This window comes from Triturus cristatus, chromosome 12 (assembly GCF_964204655.1).
Source record: "Triturus cristatus chromosome 12, aTriCri1.1, whole genome shotgun sequence".
NCBI lineage: Eukaryota > Metazoa > Chordata > Amphibia > Caudata > Salamandridae > Triturus > Triturus cristatus.
In genome coordinates, this window is record NC_140595.1 from 403337952 (window position 1) to 403349926 (window position 11975).

Sequence of the window (11975 nt, forward strand, 5' to 3'; positions counted from 1 at the left end):
TGCATCACAATTATTACATTTATGTGTATTGTCATAGGACCCATGGACTTCTGTATGGGTGAGGTCTATTTTCACTGATCTTTCTGATGCACTAAACAAGGTTTGCTTTTTATACACAACAAGGGACATATACAGTATTAACATAGCAAACATACGATCTGGTGGAGAAATATGCATGATGTCACTTTAAAAAGTTCTTTTGTGCTTGCAGTATTAATCAATTGGCATTATATGTTTTTAGAGAAGATATTACATCTATATTCTAATTTTACACTGAATATAGAACTGTTGGTATTTTTTCGACAACTTTACCATATCTTAAGTCTGTTGTTTACATCTATGCACGAAGTAGTCACTTTCTAGAGGAATTAGTGCATGTGTGGAATTTAGCTACTGTTGTCCCTAAGCGCGTAATGTGATCAAGCTCGCGGACGCGAGCAAAACGCGTCAATGGCGGACACTATGTCCGATGATTATCTTGGATACTACAATGCCGAATAAACCTGCACCTGCATTGAACTACCTTTTGTTCCCGATTTACTGAGCGGATTCTGTCTTAAGAGGTCCTCGCCAGATTAACCCCGCTTGAGTTTGCATGCGGCGGGGCTAGAACAGTTTCCTGATATATATACATACATACACACACACATATATATACACACACACAAACACACGTGTGTCAATGTTGCTTCTGCTTCATATTTAATTTCAAATGTCTTATAGAAAACTAACATTACCTTTACATTCTGTATATTTGAGGTTTGACCTCCTATACATGAACTGGCAAGCCTGCCTTACTTACAGCAAAGAACTACTTAATGTCTGAAGTGTCCCTTGAATGCAGAGTAGGACCTGGAAATAAAGGAGCCATATAAGAACTTTCTAAACAAGTCAGTAAATTTCACAAATTAAGCAGACTCCCTGGGACACTTTACTTCAAAGAAGCCACAAGTGTTGAATATTTAACTCAAGCATATTGGCATAAATCCAGTCACGGAAAAATCAACAAGTGCAAGTTGGTAAGAGCTCTGAAAAAATATATAGACTTGGAAGAAGGAGGACCATCCAATGAAGGTACAAAAGGAAAGCGAAGAAGGGATTGTGTGTCACAGACAAAGATCTACATATTATGCACAGCAAGTGAGGGTGACCTTCATGAGTTCATAACACATGATGCTGATAAGAATATCAGCCACAAGGCCACTGACCTACAGGATACTGCTGTTGCAGCAAGACTTGCTGCTGGAGAGGTTATAGCACTAGATGGCATGTACCACCTGAATTGCCTCACTGAATTCCGGAATGGTCATCCATCACTCATAAGAAAAAACGCTGCTGAAGGTCAGATGGAAGAAAATAATAGAGGTGCGGCTTTCAGTGAACTTATCAACTTCATAGAAAACTAAGTAGAAGATAAATGTTTTCTGGTTCAAGCTATCTGAGTTACGTAACAAGTAAGCAGATCGTCTTGTGGTACTTGGAGTTCAGAAGGGGCTCAACAAAGTTCACTTCAAGGAAAAGGTTCTTGGCTACTTTCCACAGGGCTATGGAAAGCATGTTGCTAATTTTCGACCAAAAATTAAGCAAATGCTGAAAGATGCTTTTACGGACTATGAAGGAGATGCAGCCATATTGGCAAACGCTTCCAATATCATTTGAGAAGCCATCTTGGGATCTGATGGATTTCACTTCGATGCCACGTTCCCACCAAACTGTCAAAATAACACAATACCAACAACATTGAAAATACTTGTTTCAATGTTGATGAATGGGTTTGGCATCAACAGCCAAGACTTGCACGAATTCCAGCAAACTCTTACTATCTCCAAAACAATCATGTTCAACTGCAAAAAGACAACAAAAATCTGTGGTACAATGTCGCCATCCTTCCTCCCTCTGACTGTGCAAGTCTCCTGCTCCCCAAATCAGCAGCAAATACGCATACAAGATTGCCTGATGAGGACTGAGGCCTTGAACTGGATGATGAGGACTGGCAGTATGCCATCTCCTCTCCTAAGGAGGTCGCGATCCCGGCACGACTAAGGCTGGTACAGCTTAAGATACTTCATAGAGTCTATGTCACGGGGCCCCGACTGATTCATATGGGTTTCTCCGAGGATGGCTTATGTAAGAGGGGCTGTGGGATGGTGGGCACCTTCCTACATATCATATGGGAATGTGGTGTGATCACGGAGTTCTGGAAGCAAATTCATGTTGTGATGCAGGAGGTCACGGGTATTGCACTGCTGCCAGAGGCACGTCGCTGTCTTTTGAATGTCTGGGGTCCTACGGACTATGATGCGGCGCAGAGTCAATGGGTGACCCTAGGAAATATGGTGGCGAAGCGGGATATTGCGCGACTGTGGGGTTCTCAGAGGCCTCCCGCTATGGAAGCATGGATGGAAAATATGGACTGGAGCTTGTTTAGGGAGAAAACGGTGTATAGTGCCCGGGGGCGGCCTAAGAAATGGCATAAGATATGGGGGCGATGGAACCAGTATAGGGGTGATATATGCCTGCCCCCGGCCACTGAACCGTTAGAGGAGCAACTTTCCCCCTAGCTTCACTTCCAACTTGGGATTTTTATGATGATTGTATGCTAGAATGTTAGCGCCTCTGCTTCCTCCTCATCCACCCGACCGGTGGCTTTGATCTGACTTTGGGAATGGGGCCGCGCCCCCATCGGGAACTGGCACGAGTTTATTGTGTATACTGCCTTGCTTGTGTTATTTACTCTAGGTTGTTTTAAAAAAAAGGAACCTTTGTTTTTTCCTGTACCAGAGCTGTGGACACTTCCATGTGTTGTACTTAATTGGCTGCCGAACCTCCGGGATGTCGGCTGAATAGCTGTGTTCCAGACTGACATAAATAAAGGTTTTTAGAAAAAAAAAAAAAAAAAAAAAAAAAAAAAAGGATTGCCTGAAAACAGATTTCAACCTTTTCTCAAGACTGTACATCATCGCACGACACCGGAGTGTGATAAGAATACTTTCTTCGGCAATGAAAATCATCCATTTCCACCATCACTGTCCGATAAAGGAAAGCTTTGTTTTGGGAATAAATCTGACCTAATGACATGTTTTGTAAAGACATCAGAGAAAGAGCGCTAAACCTACTTGAATTTGATGCTATTGATTATGCAACTGTGTTGTTAACCAATTTGGAAGAATTGGATGAAGAAGAGCCATCAACAGAGGTGAGCGTTTAGGATCTTGCTCCTGAGCTGGTCTCTTGGGAAGAAACAGGTGTGCCAACTTTCTTTGATGTGAAGGTGTTCGATGGTGCACCTCCTCTCGCCAACTGCAGGTGTCACCACTACTGAAGACAAAGCCAATTACGTTTTCATACTTTACATAGTGCAGCAGCTTGTTAGCTCGAGAAGGGTGCATATTGTCTGGGACAAAGGCAATATCAAACACTCTGACAGAGAGAAAAGAGAAAAAGAAAAGTACGGAAAGGTTGCAAGTCAACATAAGATTCCAGGACAGTATCTCTGATGTACAGGGGGTCCATACCTTCCACCCTGCCAGAAGTGACGCGTAGCGCGCTTCTGGCCTGGCAGGCATCACTGCGTCACACTCACTGGACACTTAGGCTAACTCAACATACACCTCTCGGGCATGGTACTTGGCTCCAGGAAGTTAGTGGGCTGAAGGGATTCAGTTCTTGGGACCTTATCGGGATCTCACAACTCGGGGATGTGTGGGCTAGCGGCCACATGCGCTCCTTCCAGGTACTCCCTAAACCCATCACAACTTTATAAGTATCTCCAACTGCGACACGCCTTCCAAGCGCACATATCAGAAGAGAAAGTAGTCCCGGAATACAGCCCTCCCGAAGCACAAATTATGCTGGGCAATTTGGGGAAGAGGAGGGGGGGGGGGGTATCTCCTGCATTTATTGTACACTAATCAACAATACCCCAACCTCACTTGACTGGCTCAGAAGCCAGTGGGAGGATTGGGTGGGTCCAATGGAGGAAATGGACTGGAGGGACGCGCTCATGGCATCCAAGATGGTCACTGCATTGGCTAACCTCCGCCTAATTCAATTATACTACTTGCATGCTGCCTATTTGACTCCGGTACACCTTCATTGGACGGGCTTTTACCCAACCGCCTCCTGCACTCGCTGCGGCCAAGACCTGGCAGATTTCTTCCACATGGTTTGGGCATGTCCCCAACTGGCACGGTTCTGGGGGGCCTTCAGAAGGAACTCACAGAAGTTTTAGGGTGGGAAGTTCCCCACGGCCCAAGACACTCGCTCCTGGGGATCACGGATGGCTGGATGGATCCAGGAACGAGAAGCTGTTTTTTTAACACGCCTATGGTTGTGGCAAAGCGGGACATAGCCCCCACCTGGAAACGTCCGGTCCCATCTAGCCTCCAGCAGTGGCGGGAGTGGGTGGACTTGTGTGCGACACAGAAAAAACCTATGTACGAAGCACAGGGATGCCCGAAGAAAAACCGTAGGGTGTGGGGCAAATGGCTGGGTATTGTGGATCAACTCAGGAGTGTCTGCTAAATGCTTATATCAAGCTAAATCTAGTGGGGTTTTGAGTTATGTGATCGCTCATCCAACTGATTGGGAATTGTCCTCTATAATGTGCCAATTCGCTGGTATCTGTTTTAATGCCAAAAATCAATAAGATTGTTTATCCAAAAAAAAAAAAAACAAAAAAAAAAGGAAGAAGATGCTTCCAGGACAGTGGCAAAACTTCTTGAGTATGCAGAAAACAAACAGGAGTTGTTCTTGTTCCTGGACGAGAAGATAGAGAGAAGTGACTTCCCCCCCCCTGGCAAGATGTAGTGATAATATATGGCGACGGCATTCTGGTCAGAGGCAGTAACCTGTCCATGCCAGACTAACTACGAAGAAGCCGATACACGACTGGTTTTACATGTACAACATACCCTCCAACAAGGCTACGTGTCTTGTTTGGTCTGCACTGTGGACACCGATGTCTTAGTGATTCCGACAAGGAAGTTTCACTAGCTACAAGACTTATGTCCCAAAGTCAATATCTGGGTAGCATTTGACACAGGCAGGACGTTTTCCTACATCCACATTAATGTCATTGCTCAGACCTCGGGAAAGGAGAATTTCACAGCCTTGCCGGTGTCTCACAGCTTCACTGACTGTCACACTGTCTCGGCTGTCTTTGGAAAAGGGAAGAAATCGGGATGGATGGCCTGGAAATTTTATCCGGAAGTTAATTCAGCCTTCGCCGACATTTAGAGGAATTTATTCATAGCAGTGGACATTCGGAGTGACAGCTTCCGAATTCTTAGCAAAAAAAAAAAAATAAGACATCGAAGGCCATCCCACCAACAAAGTCTGCTGTTTTTTAACATAATAAGCATTCTGTTTACCAAGCAGGGATCTGGTCCATATGTGACGTACCTCAGCAGGAGCTACCCACTCTGGAGGGATGGGGTGAAAATGGACAGGGGCAGTGCTGGACCCCTTTGTGGACACCACTACCAGTGACATCTAAGCTATGTGGTGTACTTGTCAAGTGTAGCTGCAAAGCTGCAGCTGGTTGCACAGGCAAGTGTGCTTGCAAGAAGGCACTGTGGACATGCACTAAACTTTGCAAGTGCAGCTGCATCAGAAAATAAGCTCATAAAAGAATTTTTGGGAAAGTTTATTAACCACAGAACATACCTGCATATTTCAAAGTGCTGTTTTTGAGTTTGCTTTTTTTTTTTTTTTAAGTTCATTTAACACAGTAGAAATCTGCAATTAAATGAGTTCTATGTAGAAGAGTCTTGTTTTACTTTTCATGCATGACCTGTTCTGAAGTCAATACCACAAGTATTAATGCTTACCCTGTTCCTTGATTCCTGTTGCGTAGCCTGATTTCTGAAAAATGTCACGTGACAGGATCCATGAGCACTGAGTGCGCAGATCCTACCCAAAACTATTAGCATACAACCAAACAAAACTCCACACACAGTTTGGTGCTTTTGTCAAAAATAACCCCTTGATCTTGCTAAGGGACCTCACTACTTCGGTGTTACCTCATATTGCATGCTCGAGTGAGGGAAATTGGGATGTACATCCACATTTCTCTGCCTGGCTCCTTCTTTCTATATAAACACTCCTTTAGGGTCTTTACAGTGGGTTTGCAGGGTACATTATGTCTCTGCTCCTTCGGACTTCCTCCCCCGGGGTATCCTGTGACATTATGTCATATCTACTTTGGGTGTATTCCTTCTTTGGGCCTGTAGCTTCATGCATGCCCGTTCATTTCTTCACATTCCTTCTTCTCTCATACATGCAGCTTTTACAAGCTGCAACTCTATCACTCCTTTGTGTGACTGCCAAGCTCTCCGTCTTACTCAATTACGGGGCAACCTGTAATCACAAATTTTGTATTTTTACCCCCATCAGCAAAATGAGATCTCCAAGACCATTAAAGCCCTCGCCACAATTACAACTCCACGGCACATTAGATAATGTCCCTTCCTTGGTTTCTCTAGTGAGTAGAGTCACCGCTCCTGCCAGGGGGTGTAAAGCGATTAGAACAAAGCACCTCAGGGACAAAAGTAACAGCGTTCCATTTATTGGGACCATCAGTAAATTTGCTACACACCATGCTCTGTGCCAGCAATCTGGGCTCTCTTACTATTGTAATCATGTCTTGTTCCTCTCTTGTTGTACTTTGTTTTCGTTAAGGAATGTTGTCGCACACTAAAAGCTCCAGTTTTGTGGCCCTTTTTAAATATTCCTTCAATTTTCCGACCTGGCCCAGGAAGGTCCAACTTTTTTCCTTTGCTTCATATAGTTTCCAACTCCTCCATAAGGTCGACTATTTCTTTTATAGTGCAGTTATCTGCAGCATGTTGAACAACTGTCTTAACTGCTTACAGTTACCTGTGGGCTGCTGTGCGCTTTCCTTTTTTCAATTTTCTCTTATTTGCAGTGTGGAAGGGCGTGCGTCAGTTCCAGCAAATTAGACTCTGTCCCTTGTCCACTAGTCATATAGGCTTAATTAACTTGTTAGTCTGTATTCATTCCACTGAATATAGTTCAGACTGTTATACAGCAGCCTCACTCCTCTTGATGTTAAAAAGTAGAAAGCTCTTCCTGTCCCTTTGTCCACCCAATGTGCATAAGGGTCAACTATAGAAATCAGCACAAGTCGTTCCAAATATAACCGGTCATCTAGGGGGGTTGCACTGCCATGCCTCTTCGCGGCTCAGATGGGCTAAGTTGGGCCGATATTGGCCCAGTTTTCGCCAGGGCTTGTCTCGGGTACTTTCATCGCTGTGGGATGTTAGACGGCACCAAGTAGCACAATGGGGGCTCCTCCCCCTTCCACGGGCACCACCTTGTGCAGGAAGGATTCTGAGTCTCCCACACAGGCTGGCAGAAAAGAGCATCCCGCACCGCGGGGTGTTAGACGGCACTAAGTAGTGCTACGGGAGCTCCTCCCCCCTTCCGCAGGTGCCTCCCTGCGCAGGGACGATCTGGGGGTATTGAGTGCCGCACACAAGTTGCCAGAAAACAGCCTACTTTTTGTTCTGAGAACATTTGCAGAGAATGAAGAATTGAGCAGATGTAGGATTATCTTTGCGAAAAGGGATCACTTAGCTTTTAAAATCAGGCTGTCTAAATGAAGCTGTAGATCATTGAAGGTTCAGGGCAGTAAATTATGGAACTTGATGCCTTTGGAGGAGACTATGGGCCTAATTTACAGTTTGGTGGAGAGGGTACTGGCAATGGCAAACAACTCCACCAACTCCCAACCCACTTGCCATATTTGGACTCGTGCAGACCGCCAAGTTTATGCAGATGGGGTAAAATGTACTCCATCAGTGTAAACCTTCCTCCAACGGAACAGCAGACTAGGGGCCATCCCAGGAAGCACATAACACCATCCTCCAGACTTAGAGTAGACAGCGTCATGTGTGTTATTTTCTGTTCAGTCATGTCATGTAAAACCGGGAGTTGAGGAACAGAAAAAACAAAATAACGACCTCCACACCAGGAGAGAAACCTCCCATATTGTTGGGGCAAATAATAAAACAAACTCCTGCATTGGGAGTTTGATTTTGAAAAATAAAAAAACACTTACAAAACGTTTGATTGCCATTCGTGATGTTCGACAATGCAGTCAGTCCAACTTTTCCAACAATGCAGAAACCGCTGTGACAGCAGTCCCTGCCAATGTATTGAAGTGTCCACGTTTTCGGTGGCTAGCTATCAATTTTATAAGCGGAGTAAAGTAAGGGTGGCAGACAAAGTCCTCTGCCACCCTGCCTACCTTTCCTCCGTCCACCAAATGGTGTCCTATTGCAAGCCAGGTAAGGTTTCATACTCTAGTATATCCATGAAGCCATAAACCAGGCTACTGGAGAACCAGACTTCGGTACCGTGATGTATGGGACAGCAGGTTAAAGAGTGGCTGTCCTCTTTAGTTTAAAAATAAAGTGCTATCGTAGTAAAACATTCTAATGATGTTCCATATGAAACAAGAAAAGCAATATATCTGTAGAGCTTTCAGAAGGTGTTTTGACTTTCCGTATCCTGTTGCATTTGGTGTGTCCCCAGATGTCCTGACTACTGGATACACCAGGGTTTAAAGGTGCTTCGCAAATGAATTTGGAAGGACTTGGTAAAGAGAGAAGAGTGGGTTCCCAAAAGCAAAAACAATGAGCACCATATTGAAGGTAACATTCTGAGAAAATAGACAAGTGGCACAAGAAAAAGAGGAAAGAGGTTAGCAGAAGAAGCTGTAGAGCCTGCTGGGACTTTGGATGGTTCACTGAAATTCGCATACAGCAAGGTAGAATATATTTCAGGAATAAGGAGCATTAGATTCACGAACCAAAATGTTTCACACCTCAGATGGGGGTGGGGGTCTACAGGGATGAGTAGCGAGGCTTTAGATCAGGAGATGCAATGATAAGATGAGTGGCAAAGGAATCGAAGAGTGATGGTTGCATTGATCCATAGTAAAATGTTAAGCTACATAGAAGGAGATGCAGGAATCAGAAGAATCTAAACTAGCACGCAAAAACGAGCGGCTATCCTGAGATAGTTACAGGCACGAAAAAAAAGAGTGCAGGGGTGGGCAGAGAGAAATGCAGGGGTTAGGGGAGATGTCTTTTGTTACTTTCATTTGAAAAAATTTGCACATTTACTGACTTCTCTGGGCCCTGAGCAAAGAAGAATAGCACATACTGAAAGTAAAGTATCGCTTTAGACGTTTAATAGGCGGGATTCGAAAGGAAGCTGCCATGAAGGGGTGGATGGGAAGAAGGAGTGGCACCAATGTTTAGAGATGGGGAGCCTTTGACAGAAATAACTCAATTGAGGTTTGTTTAACGATACAATCAAATTGGTCTGCAGCATTATAAATGAATGCTGAGCTTCCTGCTCAACAGCAGTGGCTGGCCCAAAAGTCAAATCGGATTCATACCAAACTGCTAACTTCACAACATATCTTCAGTTCCCAAAGAACGATTAACAGGTAAATGGAAAAACACAATGAAAACATTTAACTGCTTCGGACAAGCATTTAACACAATTTGTCACTAAGGTTTTATATTACAATTAATCAACAGAGGAATTGAGGAAAAGACCAGTGCTGATATAACGTTAGCGTATGCTTCTAGGCAATGGTGAGGATATATCTGGCATGCAACTGGAATTTTCTAACTGGAACAGGAGAAAGGCTGGAATTCAAACTCAGCCAAACTTCTACCTTAATGTACTCGAATTACCACTATCATAATCCGAGGCACCCAGCATAACCATGAATGTCTAATAAGTTAAGTGTTTGCTGTGCAGTTGACCTAGCATACACATGCGCTCCCTAAATGTCCAATACGAAAACAGTGTAGATGTAAAATTAAAACTGGCCAAAAGAATTAGCTTCAGGATAGAACATTTTTAAAAAGTAAATAAATTCTCTCTTTAGTGCAGTAGATCAATACTTTACAGAGCCTGCTAATTTGAGATCTGAATAAACTAAATCAGACTTTAAAAGTACTCCTTGCCATCAAGAGTTAAATAGATTATAACCCCTAATAGTATTTGATAAGGAGATCTCCGAATCCTACCTTACTAAAGTGAAGCCTTAGGACAAATATTAAGCACTGAATAAACAGAATGCAACAAAAATCACCAGAGAAAATCTTAATCCTCCTGTTCCTTAAACATCTATCACACACACACACACTAAATTACGAGTGCAGAGCAGAACTGGGTATATTTTTCTCTGCTAATCAAAAGTCGAGATTTGCATCTTAAAAATCTGGGGCCTAATTAAGAAAGATAACAAATGCCCTGCATCGGGCACGCTGGATCACGCCAAACGATGCCACCAGGTAATCAACATAATAATCCTATGGCACAAAGAAAACCTCAGAGGACCAATCCAACAAACTAGAATACTAAATGAACCTACCTGAGACTTAAAATGTTTACAATATTTTACTATAATTTGAAACAAGCATTTGACAAATGATCACCACATAAAGACTGGAAAGGGTGACAGTCTGGCATACTGAGAGCAAACTAGAAATTAAAAACAGCCTCTGAAACACAAGTCATAAAGACAAAACTCCGCCTCATTCTTTCATTGGAACATATCAAGAACAACAACAAAAAGAGGAGCAATGTGCCACCAAAAACACGGATACAAAACCGCCTCTATGGCACTTAAGAGGTTTAACGTACGCATTTTACACAGTCAAAGGAGGCATCATCCTGGGTAGTAATGAGCAGAATGAGGGTAAAGGACTCCTCAAATTGGACCCAACCACAGGCGGTCACCTATGAATGGCCGATTTTGGAACAACCACCAATCTGAAAGGCACTTGACGGTATAACAGCTGATAATTAAATAGGCTCTGATTTTAGGGTCTTTCATCAGCTTCAGAGCTAGAGCGGCGAGAGTACCGGGGTTATATTTTGCAGCAATTACGACCATCTTCAAATACAGAGCTAAAGTTTCCAAACTTCATAAGTAAGTTATCCAGTCCTGGAATTTTCTTTGAGTTTTGTGACTTGCAGTCCAATTTCGATAACCAGTTAAACGGAACTACAAATATCTGCATGCAATGAAAAATAAACAGACTGGATAAACTACACACGCATGAAACGAAGTAACATGAGACCTCTGGAAAAAGGTAGGCAAAAATAGAACGGGAGGGTCTCCGGTTTAGAAACGTGTCGTCCGCTAATGACCTTGATTTGATTCTCTTTTTCGGTACCTCCCCTTCCCTGCTAGAATACATATTTTCCTGATCCTTTAGGCGGGCGGATTGCAACTGCCTATCACGTTTCAGCCTCGGTTTACTCCCTACTTACCTACCCATCCCACCTGGCTCTTTCAATCGCCCCTGCGCTGTTCCCCAGACACCTACCCCGACTGCGGCTCCTTCTGCTCCACTTCCCAATTTTCTATCGGAGCCCCCCACCCTATTTAACACTCTCCTATTGGCCAAACAGTTCCGTTCAACCCCACCCCCGCCATACCTGCCACCGCGGGACTAACCCTTCCAATTCTGGTTCACTCTCTCTTCTTCTGTCGGCATCACATGCCCTACTCCACTAAAACGCACGCCAGTATGAAAATATAGAGGAGGCGGGGTCTGGAGAGACTGACGACAGCAATGGGGCGGAAACAATAGGGAGCCGTCAGCAATTACCGAGGAGGCGTATGAAATAAGCCAACGTGGCCCAGCCTTCCTGCCAAACGCTTTACCCGGAAGTGAAAAACTAGTAAAACTGTTTCGTGAACTTGATTGGCAGCGTCTCCTAAAATTCTATTGGAGAGATGACCCTGGCGTCTCTAGCAACCACGGTTGCCGTCGGAGTCTGCAACTTGTTCTCTATTGATGTCTCTTGCTTGTTGCTCTTGTGTTTTGTGATGTTTGCAGATCTTTTCGCTAATTTATTTATGCGTTTCTAATATAGCGCCAACTTCCGAAGGTGTCAGAGCGCTTTATAAATACAAC

The 11975-nt window shown here is 43.9% G+C and overlaps 1 protein-coding gene across 3 annotated transcripts in view; it reads right to left on the bottom strand.

Annotated features, from left to right (window-relative positions):
- C12H19orf12 (chromosome 12 C19orf12 homolog) overlaps positions 1 to 11629 on the bottom strand; it is a 120247-nt gene extending 108618 nt beyond the window's left edge. The window contains exon 1 of one of the 3 annotated variants that reach the window (XM_085639882.1): positions 11494 to 11629. The gene's annotated coding sequence lies outside the window, so the exon portion shown is untranslated. Of the gene's footprint in view, positions 1 to 11325; positions 11415 to 11493 lie in introns of those variants that run through there. The other 2 variants (XM_085639884.1, XM_085639883.1) reach the window with 2 other exon arrangements.
- Positions 11630 to 11975: the final 346 nt, after the last annotated feature.